Here is an 11846-nt window from a genome sequence, read left to right as displayed (position 1 = left end):
GACAATATTCCAATATTCATTTTCATTATTTGTCATTCTGCATTGTTCGTACAATAAGGATGTCCCTCACATCACAAAATTGATTTAAGCTATGTATTTAATTCCTTTCACAGAATTTAATTGTTTTGCTGCTATTTTCTGGGTTTTTGTTTTCTACTAGATTGCAGCTCCAAATCAACTACATCACTCAATACATGATTTCCTTTTTGGCATATTATTTCCTTCCTTCCAAAGGTCACCTTTTGCAAGCAGTATCATTATTACTCTGTGTTGACAGACAAGAGAACTACCTGTGTTTTCTGTCTGGGTGACAGACACATTCACATCCAGAACCTACTACTGATGGCCTGATGCAATCCCTATGACTCCTCTTCCAACCAAAGGTAAGTACTCCTTCAGCATATACTTCTTTCAAAAAGTAGCATAGTCTCTTTAACTTACTGGTCTCTTTGACCATGAAAGCATATAAACTTTCCTTTCCCAGGACTACAGCCCAAAACACTGGCAGCAGAACAATCAGAGTCTGCTGAATGTAGGCAAACAAAATGGTTAAGATCAATTCTGTGAAAATGTCCAGAAATTCACTGCCCCAAGCATGGTTTCTAGCAGTCATGAAACTTCCTTTTATTTTCTGGTGGGGGGGGGGGGGGGGGGGGGGGAAAAAAAAAAAGTATGATATTTCCCTTTTCAAGGTTCCTCAAAAAAGTGATATTATCCATAGAATTTCTGTAATGAAGATGTAAAAGGGAACATACCAAAGGATTTCTAAACACAGAGCAGGAGCAGTGAAAAGCCTTTAGCTTTGCCACTTTGCCATTTGTTTTCAGGTTGCAATTTGGAGAAAATACCTTCATATCCTTTTCTTACACCCCAGAATTTCTTAGACAGCCTTGCCAAAACCAGCTAGTCAGTGATTTAAGTCCATAGAAGGTCTTTGTTTAAAAGCACCTTATAATAATATAATCTTCTAACTTTAACCTGTAAGAGGGTACTCAGGTCTCAAGTCGTTTTCTTTCACAAGTGCTAGAGCTAGAAGTTATTCTTTGAATGAACAATTACATTCTTGCATAAACGCATGAACTGAGTCCATAGTTTCCAGAAAAAAAAATGATCACAAAACTATAACTCATGTCAACACTAGAGGTCTTCACAACAGATACAGTTTAAACCTTTTCTGTTAAGCTGCTCTCTCTTGCCTAATTGAATTCGGTCACTTTAGTAGAGACTGTTGTCAGCATGACTCCTCTGCAAGAAGCCTTTCAAAGATACATCCAGTTCCCAACCAGGATGGGGTTGCCGAGCCGCAAGCTTGCAGCAGCTCCAGCTTGTTTCAGGGCATGAAAGAGCAGCAGAATGAGTGGAAAAGGTACATTTATTAAACTAAGGCAGCCATGCTCCATGTGAACTTTTAAAGTCAATTATTAGAAAGACTACTTCACTTCTTAAGTCATTCAAAAACTGCATTTCTCACCTGTCAGCAGCTCTTCTCCTCCTCTACATTCCTTCTGGGTTTAGATGGAAGTAGAGGGTAAAAAGGAAATAGGAGCAGTGAGACACACATGACTCAGAACCGTCCTTTTGACAGCCTTTTCTGTGCCTACATGTGTTCAGAGAGCAGAGCAGTGCAAGCCTTTCAGAGGTGCATATTCTCCTCCCAAGCAAGAAGCAAACATAACAGGGCTCCACAGCTCCTGAGGTCCTCGCAGGTATTGGCTGCATAATGTTTTTGGTTTTATTTTTTTTTCCATTTCACCTGCCTTCCTCCACCTCTTGAACTACACAGAGGTCTCACGTCTCCTCAATCATTAGACACTGAGCTCTCTCACTCTTCAGTTGCTACTCTCCACAGACAGAGCAGAGGGTAGACATTTCAGAGCAAACTGATTCAGGTCATTCTCTTTGGTAGCAGAAAAGTGATGAAACATTTTGGGGGGTCACAAATGCAGGAGAAGATGGACATCATGGACCAAGTCAGTTCATAACAGATGAGACAGTATTTCAAGGGACTTTAGTGCATTTATGCTCTGATCCAGATGCATCCCTTTCTATTTTCCTGACTACTTTCCCACAAGAAAGAAGTCAGGATATAATGAGGTGACAGCAGCAGCTGAACGGAGGTTTAAGAATGGCAAGTTTACAACTTCCACAGCTGCATTAACTACATCTCTGGCAGTACCTTCTTCAGGTGTTCTAGATCCAGGAGGTATTGCTAAAGCAGCATTTCTTGCAATCTGCGTAAGGACTACAGTCACAAATAACTGAAATATAAATACTTTTAATAACAGATTTCAGGATTTTGATAATTTGCTCTCACCTACAACAACAACAAAAAATTAAAGATTCCTTAACAAAGACATAATTGAGAAAATCCAAAAATCACATTCACCTCTTTCCCACAGGCTGTAGGAGTGAGACCTTCTTTTAAATTCCATCATTATCATTACCTAAGACTTCTAAAGCCAGTTTTCACTCCAAATATATTTTTCCTATCATCAATCATCTCACAGCTGAAAAGCTGCTTCCTCTGAAGAAGACCTCACCAACTATGTAAGAGCAAACCACAATAATATATAGCAGGTCAAAGAAACTGAGCAAGTACATGGCATCTCATTGAAGTGACAAAGCATCTCAGTCTGATATAGGAGAGAATATTTGTGGCCTCTGATAATTTGTTCTTTGTAAGTGGAATTGTTTCTTTACAAATCTGACAGATAAATCAGCTTAGCTCCTCAGGGCCCAGACATAGGGTTCCCACTCCCCAGTTATGGCTGAGACATGGCAGCTCTTCTATTTTCGAAATCAGCAGCTTTAGTCTGAAGAAGGTAACACAGATCTTAGGCATTCCCATAGCTCGTTCTCCTTTCTCCAACCTGGATGTAGATAATGGTTCCAAATACTCCCCAAGAAGCCCTGTTCTAAGCAAGTAGCAGCGGTTCCCAAGAACACAGTTATGGCAGCAGCCAGCACTTTAAAAATATGTGGCACTTCTTTTAGTTTACAGGAAACTTTGGTTCAGTAAGCAATAAAATATCTTGCACAACAACTTAAAGCCCCTAAAGATAACATTAATAATAAAAGCTGTTCTAATGAAAGTCTACATCCTCTCTAGGGCAAACTTAGGGTGCAGAAATTATATTTAAACAGATGGCCTTAAGTAGTTAACACCAGCTTAATGAGGCAAATTAAAAACAGTTCATTATTTGTTAAACCTCTGCACTTTGTTCCTTAATTGTCATTTGTCGGCAATGTCATTTCTTGGCAATGAGCAAGAATAAAGAAAGAAGCCAAGCACTGTTTGAAAAACAGCACACTGTGTCAGAGCTGACACTGCAGTCACCCCCATCAGATTTGACAGTGAGCCGCTGCCCTTCCGGGCCTGTATCATGTGTGCCTGTACTTCCCTGGCATCCAACCACTCTGCAAACATTAAACATCCATTTAAGATGCTAGTGCAAACATCCATTTGCACTAGTATCCTAAAGAACTGTGGTTTTTTTCCAACAGTAACAATATTTTCGACTACTCTATAGAAGACCGGGGGGGAAAGGAGGCAACTCTTGCTTCAAAGAGAAAAACAATCTCACCTGTGTGCTAGTTTAGAGGGAAAAGTTTGACGCAGATAAACAAAAGAAAAAGTCATTTTGCATATGCAGTTGCTTCACTATTCAGAAGTGTACAGCAGACTATCTAGTGTATTTATAGAATATAAAACTTCTTTCTTCTCTCACAGCTCCAACAGCTCCTTCAGAGCTTCATACTAGTCGTACTTTGAGGCTGTGGATAAAGCTTAAAATTTGTGTTTGTGCTCACAGAAGGCGTATTATCCAACTTCTGCTCTATGCCTGAACACAGGTAAGTAGAGCAAAGCTGGCAAATCATTTCCTTCCACATTCTGTAGTTGATGTTTCACATACAAAATACCTACTAATCTTCAGGATATCATTTGATACTTGGCTTTTTAAACCCTGATAATCACCTACAACAACCTACTTCAAAACAATGTGAAATCAATGTAAACTGTTTATCAAAGCTTGTATCACTGCTCATTTATGAGCAGTGATTGCTACTGAATTTGAGAGGCCCACAAGAAGTTAAATGTTGTAGACTGTACAATAAAGTAGACGGTATTTTTCTGTGAAAAAAAACCCAAGGTATTTTTCCTCTTCAGCATATGTTCTGTCGTGTTCTTCACACACTAACTCTGCTCAGTTATGAAACAGTTAGAACTTGAGTACTGAGCAGAACCTTGTTCAAAAACATGACTAATGGAAGGACATTGCCCTTAAAAACACCACTGCCTTTAGTACAGGAGACGTCCTGTACTAACGGCAGTGGTGTTTTTAGGGGCAATGTCCTTAAAGGTGTAATCATCCCCCTTTCCCAGGATCTTCTACAGTTCTGCTAAAATTTCCTTATGACGGAACTACAGGGAAGTGAGGAAAGCTAGTTAAAACAATCTATAAGGATCAACTAAGAGAATTATGTCTTTGTAGGTATCAGACAGATGATTTAAAAATAGCCCAATGGATTCCCAAAATACCACACAGTATACACACAGTTTGTAAGTGTACAACTCGTCAAATAAAGATTAGAAAAAGAGCAAAAAGAAGCAATAAATGGCTAAAGACAATAATGAAGATTATCAGAAAGAGGAAAGGATCTTTCAAAAAAACCTGATGTGTCCAAGTTACAATAAATAGGATGATGAAACTCCAGGAGGTCACATAGAAAGTACAATAAGGCAGCACAAGCAAGTTGGAGGAACAATTTGTGGACAGCCCGAAAACCTGGACTGCCTTTGAAAATAGAATGTCTCACGCTAGAAAACTGGAAAGGCAGCACATAAAGGAGCATACAGAGAAATGAAACGATAGAAGAAAAGTAAAATGATTTGTTTTGTGTGTTCCTGTTTGCCACTGAGACTGGAGATGTTCACATACCAGAATCTTTATGTGAGATAAAGTTTATGTCTCAAAATGAGCTGCAAAAAAATTAAAAAATCAGGGGTCAAAGAGCATTCATCCCTTCTCCCACCCATTCCCTAACAACAAAAAAAGGAAATGATGAACTGTGATCTCTTGCTTAAAACAGCCTGAAATGTTTTGAGAAAAATGGAAATACAGACCACAAACCTGATGCCTGTACAGAAAAAAAAATCCATAAAAATTAAAGTATAGACAGTGGATACATGGATAAATACAACATATAAATGAAGCCAGGAGGAGTTTATAAAGAGATGTAACATCTTAGCAATCCACTGAAATCCTCCAAAGAACTCAAACCTGGGGTGAACTTACATCTGGACAGCACAGTGGACCTGAACTTCCAATAAGTAACTGACAAGTTTTTTCCACTGCATTAATAGCATCACCAAAGGAGGTCAAAGGAGGAGATCTCCTCTGCCCATCACTGGTTAGATTACATTTGCAGCACTGTGTCTGTCTCCAGGCTCCTCAATAAAAGATAATCATGAATATACTGGACAAATCTAGCAAAAGGCCACAAAGATGATAAAGAGCTTGGAGCTTCTGACATTAAAGGAGAGACTGAGAGAGTCTGGATTGTTTAGCTCTAAGAAGAGAAAGGTGGGGGGAAGAAGGGGGACTCTTATCTATATGTATATATAAATAACTATTAGGTAAGGATGGAGCCAGTCTTCTCGCTGTTGCAGCAACAAAACTGGCAACAAGTACAAACTAAAGTACAAGAAATTCCACTTAAATATAAGAAAAATCTTCGTTACTGACAGGTTGGTTAAACACTGGAACGGGGTGCCCAGGGATGTCGTGAAGTGTCCTTGGAGATACCCAAAACTCAACTGTACAAGGCCCTCTAGCTGACCCTGCTTTGACTACGGAGGTTGGACTAAACAATCTCCAGAAGTGCCATCTGTATGACAAAATCTTGTTCTTTTTCCTATATCTTTACAATACTTTCCCTTGTATCTTTAGAGTAAAATTCCCTAACAATAAAAGTTCCTTCTTTTATGATTAACTTAACTGGATAATATATTAAGCAATATATTATCCAAAGAATAAGTCCAGCATCCACTCTCACCTTGAGCTGCAATTCTAGTCTACCACCTGGTGAAAAAAAAAAAATAAATAAAAAGAAACACACACCACTTCAAACTGTAGCAAACCTTGAAACAGTAAGAGGAAGATGATCAGATTTACAAAGAAAGTTGACTGAAAAAAAAAATTAAACTGACTAGGATTTTTTTGGCCTAGCAAAGTGACAGAGTGGCAGAGCTTATTATATCTCATATGAGATATGATGTGATGTTCATGGAAAATCAAGTGAGAAAGACTTTTCACAGTCTCACAGAAAAAGTAAAGAAGAAGAATAGCAGAATTAATAGCTAGCATAATAAACAACAACAAAAGTGTTTCTCCATTCCATGCATAGAAAGCTATGGAACTCCCACCTGCCAGACATTCTGACTTTTTTTTTTTTAAAGTTGGTGCAAAAGTGATCAGTAGAGTTCATGCAAACTCCATCCAGGAGTGTTACACATAAAAAACTTTCTTTAGCTCAGTAAATCTCCAGGTGCCAGGCTGCTCAAGGGCAGAAAGAGGAACTATACAAGGATAGTAATGGTTGCCCTTTTCTTCCCTTCTAGTGACATTTCCTCCGGTAAGAATACTGGCATAGATGGGTTAATTTTAGTCTGTCTTGGTACAGCTTTTCCGATATTAATGAAACTTTTGTAAGGTTATTTCAATATTACCAAAGACAAATTATACCATGGCTAGTAGTGTACAAACTTAGGCATCAGTAAAAAAAAAAAAAAAAGTCAAAAATATAACATCAACAAAATACAGCAAAAGGATAATGTACTAAAGACAAGGGAGAAAAAAAATAAGGTTAGACTATTCTACAATAAAAACAACACACCTGCTTGTTCCAAATTATTTGAAAGAAAATGTATACAAATGTACAAATTATGTGCAAGATACAACTACATCAAGGCACAGCAACCACAACACAGATAAAGATACAAGTAGCCTAAAAGGGGAGAGAAAAAACAGGTTGGTGTGCTCCTACTGCCAATCAATTCATTTGTTCCTATGTGATGCTAATATCTACAGCAATGTAATTAAGTAACACCCTTATTTGCCTACAAATTTTTTAGGGTCAACATATCTCCGTCTGGTCTGGGTCATGGAAAGCAGGCTAATGGAATGGATTTTACATTTGCACTCACCTCTTCCTGAAAGGTCTCCCCAGCTCTGTCTGAGAGGACAAACATTCAGAATGGAGGGTATGAGTGTATCCGGAATTTCTCTACTTAAGCTCTCCTCTCTTTATCAAGTATTAGAGATGGTCAAAGTTGGAAGAACAGTACAAGTAGCAGAAAGAAAACAGCGTGTTCATCTTAATATAACTGCCTCATTTGAGTGAAGAGGTCATAAAGAGCTGTTTGGTAAAAAACTGCACAGGCCTTCTAGAAAATAAATGCAGGATTACTATATCTTTTCTCATGTATCTTTTCACTATTCATCTAAGAATAGCAAAACCTGTCAGCTACCATTCAGGCTGCCCTGCAGCACAAGCGCGGACAAGTTCTTTACCCTACACTCTTGACAGAAGCGCAAATGAATGTTTAAATATGGCAAAGGCTAAGAGAGAACACCTGACCTAGGCCCAGATAAAGTTCACAGTGAAGACAAGGTCAAAATCAGGTTTTGTCACGAGGATGGTGCATTATAGATAGCAGCAAAGAGCACCACTGTGGGATGCTGGAGGGAAGAAAAGGATTAGGAAGCCATATGAGGGATAGAGCAAAGGCAGTGAGCATGAAAGAGCCATTTCAAGATTAGACATGAAATAAATGCAGACAGTAACCTCATTAAATTTCTCATAAATAAAATGAAAGTTGGATATTTCAAGAGCAGACTGCCAAAAACAGTGAAAACTCCTATTGACCATGTTTAGTTAAGTATATCAAGAATGGTTAGAAATTCAAAGATCATCATGATTTTAGCCCCTGTTACAAATGGTATTTTCACAAAAAGCTGTCTTGGTGAATAACTACAACTAATTTTTATGACAGCGAAAAAAGAAGGAACTGTGACTGAAACAAAGGAACGTATGCAGAAGCAAAGAGAACATGGTTGCTAATACCTATGAAGAAGGCTTCCCTAATTCTACGGCCCTAACATTAACTAAGTTATAACCCAGAATCTTCAGCTCTCAAGAAAAGACTATTGATGACTGGCTTCTTTTTCTTAAAGTCGGAACTAATAACTACTCTAAAAAAACTAAAAGCACAAAATCATTTCTGTAGGTGAATTACATCTGTAGGTACGTTTACATATGTACTACTGCACTAAAAAAATGCTCTCTCTGACACTTCTGAGGTAGCGCTGACTTTCACAAACATGAACCATCTTAGTCTTAAATGACTAAAGTAGTTATAAATCCGATCTGAATATGGTGATGCATAAAGGTACATTCACTTTTCGAATACTGTTAAGAACCCTTTTTTTCCTGGGGATATGAAGACAGAGTGTAGCACTGAGTCAATTTTGAAAGGCTATATAAAAATCAGATCTCATTATTCTTTTCTATGAGCTAATTATGCAAGCTGGTAAACAATCCTGGTGATTTCTTGTTCATATGACATCTGTCTACAGTGGCAGACATGCAGTGAGTAATAAGAAAAGCTAGCATTTTGGAAAAGCTTCAGACTGTCATCCAAGCAAAGTACACTAAATCAGGGTTTATATGCAAGTAATTAGATGATTGTTAGAATACACATTTTAAAAAACACACTTTAAAAAAGTTGTAGTGAATACTGAATTTTGCAATCACTAGCTTCTTGAATGCGGTGCATATTCTGGATTCCTGAGGAATTAACCCCACAGAGGAAAGCACTGTGACTACTAAAAAACATCACAGAGCAGAAACAGAAGACATCAAGTTGTCTATACAATGAGTTGCAAATTAGAGAGTAAGCTGAGGGTGCTGATCCCAAAAACCTAGTGATTGAATAGACTAACCAGTATGCTATATCTTTCTTCTTTGTTTTAACCTTTATTTATTATATTTTGTAAATGTATATATCTTGTAAATGCATAAAAGAATATGAAAGAATCAGTGCAGCCAGGCAAATACAAATGGTTCCTCAAAACTGCATAGTATATAAACTGAGGGTGCTAATCTCTCCCAGTGCCTAGAGATTCATCTAGACTTCCAGAGATATGAATTTCCCAAAGATTATCAATAAACAGGCACACGGCAAGGGAGATTTTTTTTTCCTCCAGCTTACCTATCAAAGAGACCTTGTACCAGTTTAAGAGAAGATCATTATAGTCTACCACTGCACACCTACTCAGTTTTCAGCCGCAGGGAACCTAAACACTATTTGTAAGAGACTGCACTGCCTTCCAAATTCAATTCAAGGCTTATTTATTTGCTCACCTTCAAATAATTTGTGTCCATCTTGTAGAAGATGACCCACAGACTATTACCCATTGATGGTCCTACATGTGGGAGGAGAAGAAGAGGCAAGGCACAGCCACGATCAAATACTGCCGTGAGGGCAATCAAGCAGGACTTTAGGGAATTGGGGCAGGCAATCAGGAACTCAAGACACACATGTCATTTTCTCTTCCATTCTTCACAGTGCTGGCAGCAATATACACAGAAACAGGAGGATACGGTCCATCAACTCGTGCCTCCATGGTTGCTGTCATCACCAAAACTTTGGGTTCTTCAGCAACAGGATGCTTTACACAGAATGATGGTATCTAATGGGATCCATGTTTCCCAAAGGTGGAAAAGGGTCCTGGGTCATGAGGCAGCAGGGCCCATCGAGAAGGCTTTAACCTAGATTTGAGGGGGGAGGAGGGTATTATCGAGGAAGCAGGTGATAAGGCAGGTGATGGCCTGTCATGCTACTCACAGCAGCCTAATGCCATAGCCTGTGAAGGGTGCCCAAAGCCTGGAGAGGCTAAACAGCAAAATAAGAGAACTTCTGAGGGCCTGCACAGCCAAGCTGCAGCTGCCCCAGCTACAATGAGAAGGACGTTGGGAGCCCAACCCAAACACCTTTATGTAAACGCACACAGCATGGGGAATAAACAAGGGGAACTGGAGATGCGTGTGTGGTTGCAGGGCCATGAGCTCATTGTAGTTACTGAGACATGGTAGGACAGCTCTCATGACTGGAATGTGGCCATGGAGGATTTTAGGCTTTTCTGGAAGGGCAGGCCTGGAAGGCGAGTTGGTGGAGTTGTTCTTTACATGAGAGAGCAACCGGAATGGATGGAGCTCAGCATAGGGGAGGATGGAGCGCAGGTAGAGAGCCTGTGAATGAGGATTAAAGGACAGGCCAACAGGGGTGACACTGTCATGGGAGTTTACTATAGGCCTCCTGATCAGGAAGAGAAAGTAGATGAGCCTCTCTATAGGCACCTGCAAGAAGCCTCCCTATCACAGGCCCTGGTCCTTATGGTGGGCTTCAACCACCCTGTTGTCTGCTGGAATAACCACACAGCCAGGAACAGACAGTCCAGGAGGTTCCTGCAGAACACTGCAGATAACTTCTTGATGCAGGTGGCTGATGAGCCAACAAGGGGAGAGGCACTGCAAGACCTGATAACTCACAAACAGAGATGGTGTAGTTGGAAATGTGAGGGTTGGGGGTAGTCTTGGCTGCAGTGACCACAAGACACTGGAATTCATGATCCTGCTAGAGGAAGCTGTGCAAGAAGGAGGATTACAACCCTGGTCTTTATGAGAGCTAACTCTGACCTCTTCAGGGAGCTCCCTGGAGGAATCCCCTGGGTCAGGGTCCTAAAGGAAAAGGGGATGCAGGACAGCGGGCTAACATTCAAACAGCACTTTCTGCAAGCTCAGGATCAGTGCATTCCTACAAGAAAGAAGTCAAGCAAGGGGGACAGGAGACTTGTGTGGATCGGCAAGTAGCTGTTGGGTGAACTTAATGAGAAAAAGAGAGCACATATTGTGTGGAAGAAGGGCCAGGCCACATGGAAAAAGGCCACATACAATCAAACTTTAGATGTTATAAAAAACATGGAACATTTTAAAATTTAACTTCTCCCCCAGTATCATTCTGTAGAATACTAGTAATAATATATCATAATTTCTTAGAAGTGCTAAAATGAATACATCAGAGTTATGAAACACTCTTAAGATTATATTATAGTACATATGCACATATGGATAGAACTGAGAATGAACTATAATGATAGTACTTTTCTTTCATGAATCTGCACCTATAACACTGGTTTAGGACTTTTAAGTATAGGCAGGGTGCATACATTGTTAAGGAAAAAATCAAGCAAAAATCAGAAACGTGGTAAAAACACATAAGAAATTACACATCTTAAAACCATAATGGTTAATTATGATTCTAAAGCAAAGAAAGACTAACTTCAATCTTAAAATCAAGAATAAAAAATGGTACTGACTTATTTCAGTCAACTACATTGTAACTAAAGCAGTAAGTAGTAAAGAGGGAGGCAGATCTTCCCTAAGTATCACAAACAGTCCTCCTTTGACAAAGAGCTCATACTACAGCAAAGAAGCTTAAGAGAGGAAAACCTAAAGGACTGTGAGGGAGTAGAAGTGATTAAGCTAATATTAACTTCTATTAAGAAACTCAAGTCCCTTCACCATCACTTTTTCTTGGGACCAGCTGGCCTTACATAACACAATATGCAGGAGCCCTTTTCTGCTGTGCATGTAACTTTTGAAGAATTGCTTTTCTGTTTGCCTTTGAGCGGCTCTAATTAAATTCCAGTTCAATCTTTACTTCACATAGTTGAGCTTAGGGCCCTCAGCTGCTTTAAATAGGTGCAAGCTCCCTTTCTAGT

The 11846-nt window shown here is 39.4% G+C and overlaps 1 protein-coding gene across 1 annotated transcript in view; it reads right to left on the bottom strand.

Moving 5' to 3' along the window:
• MAN1A2 (mannosidase alpha class 1A member 2) overlaps positions 1-11846 on the bottom strand; it is a 139717-nt gene that overhangs the window by 28372 nt on the left and 99499 nt on the right. The gene's annotated exons all lie outside the window — the stretch shown is intronic.

Source organism: Nothoprocta perdicaria, unplaced genomic scaffold (assembly GCF_003342845.1).
Source record: "Nothoprocta perdicaria isolate Ctin4 unplaced genomic scaffold, notPer1 scaffold_120, whole genome shotgun sequence".
Taxonomy (NCBI): Eukaryota; Metazoa; Chordata; class Aves; order Tinamiformes; family Tinamidae; genus Nothoprocta; species Nothoprocta perdicaria.
The sequence above is the reverse complement of the archived record's forward strand: the minus strand, read 5'-3'. Positions and strand labels throughout refer to the sequence as shown.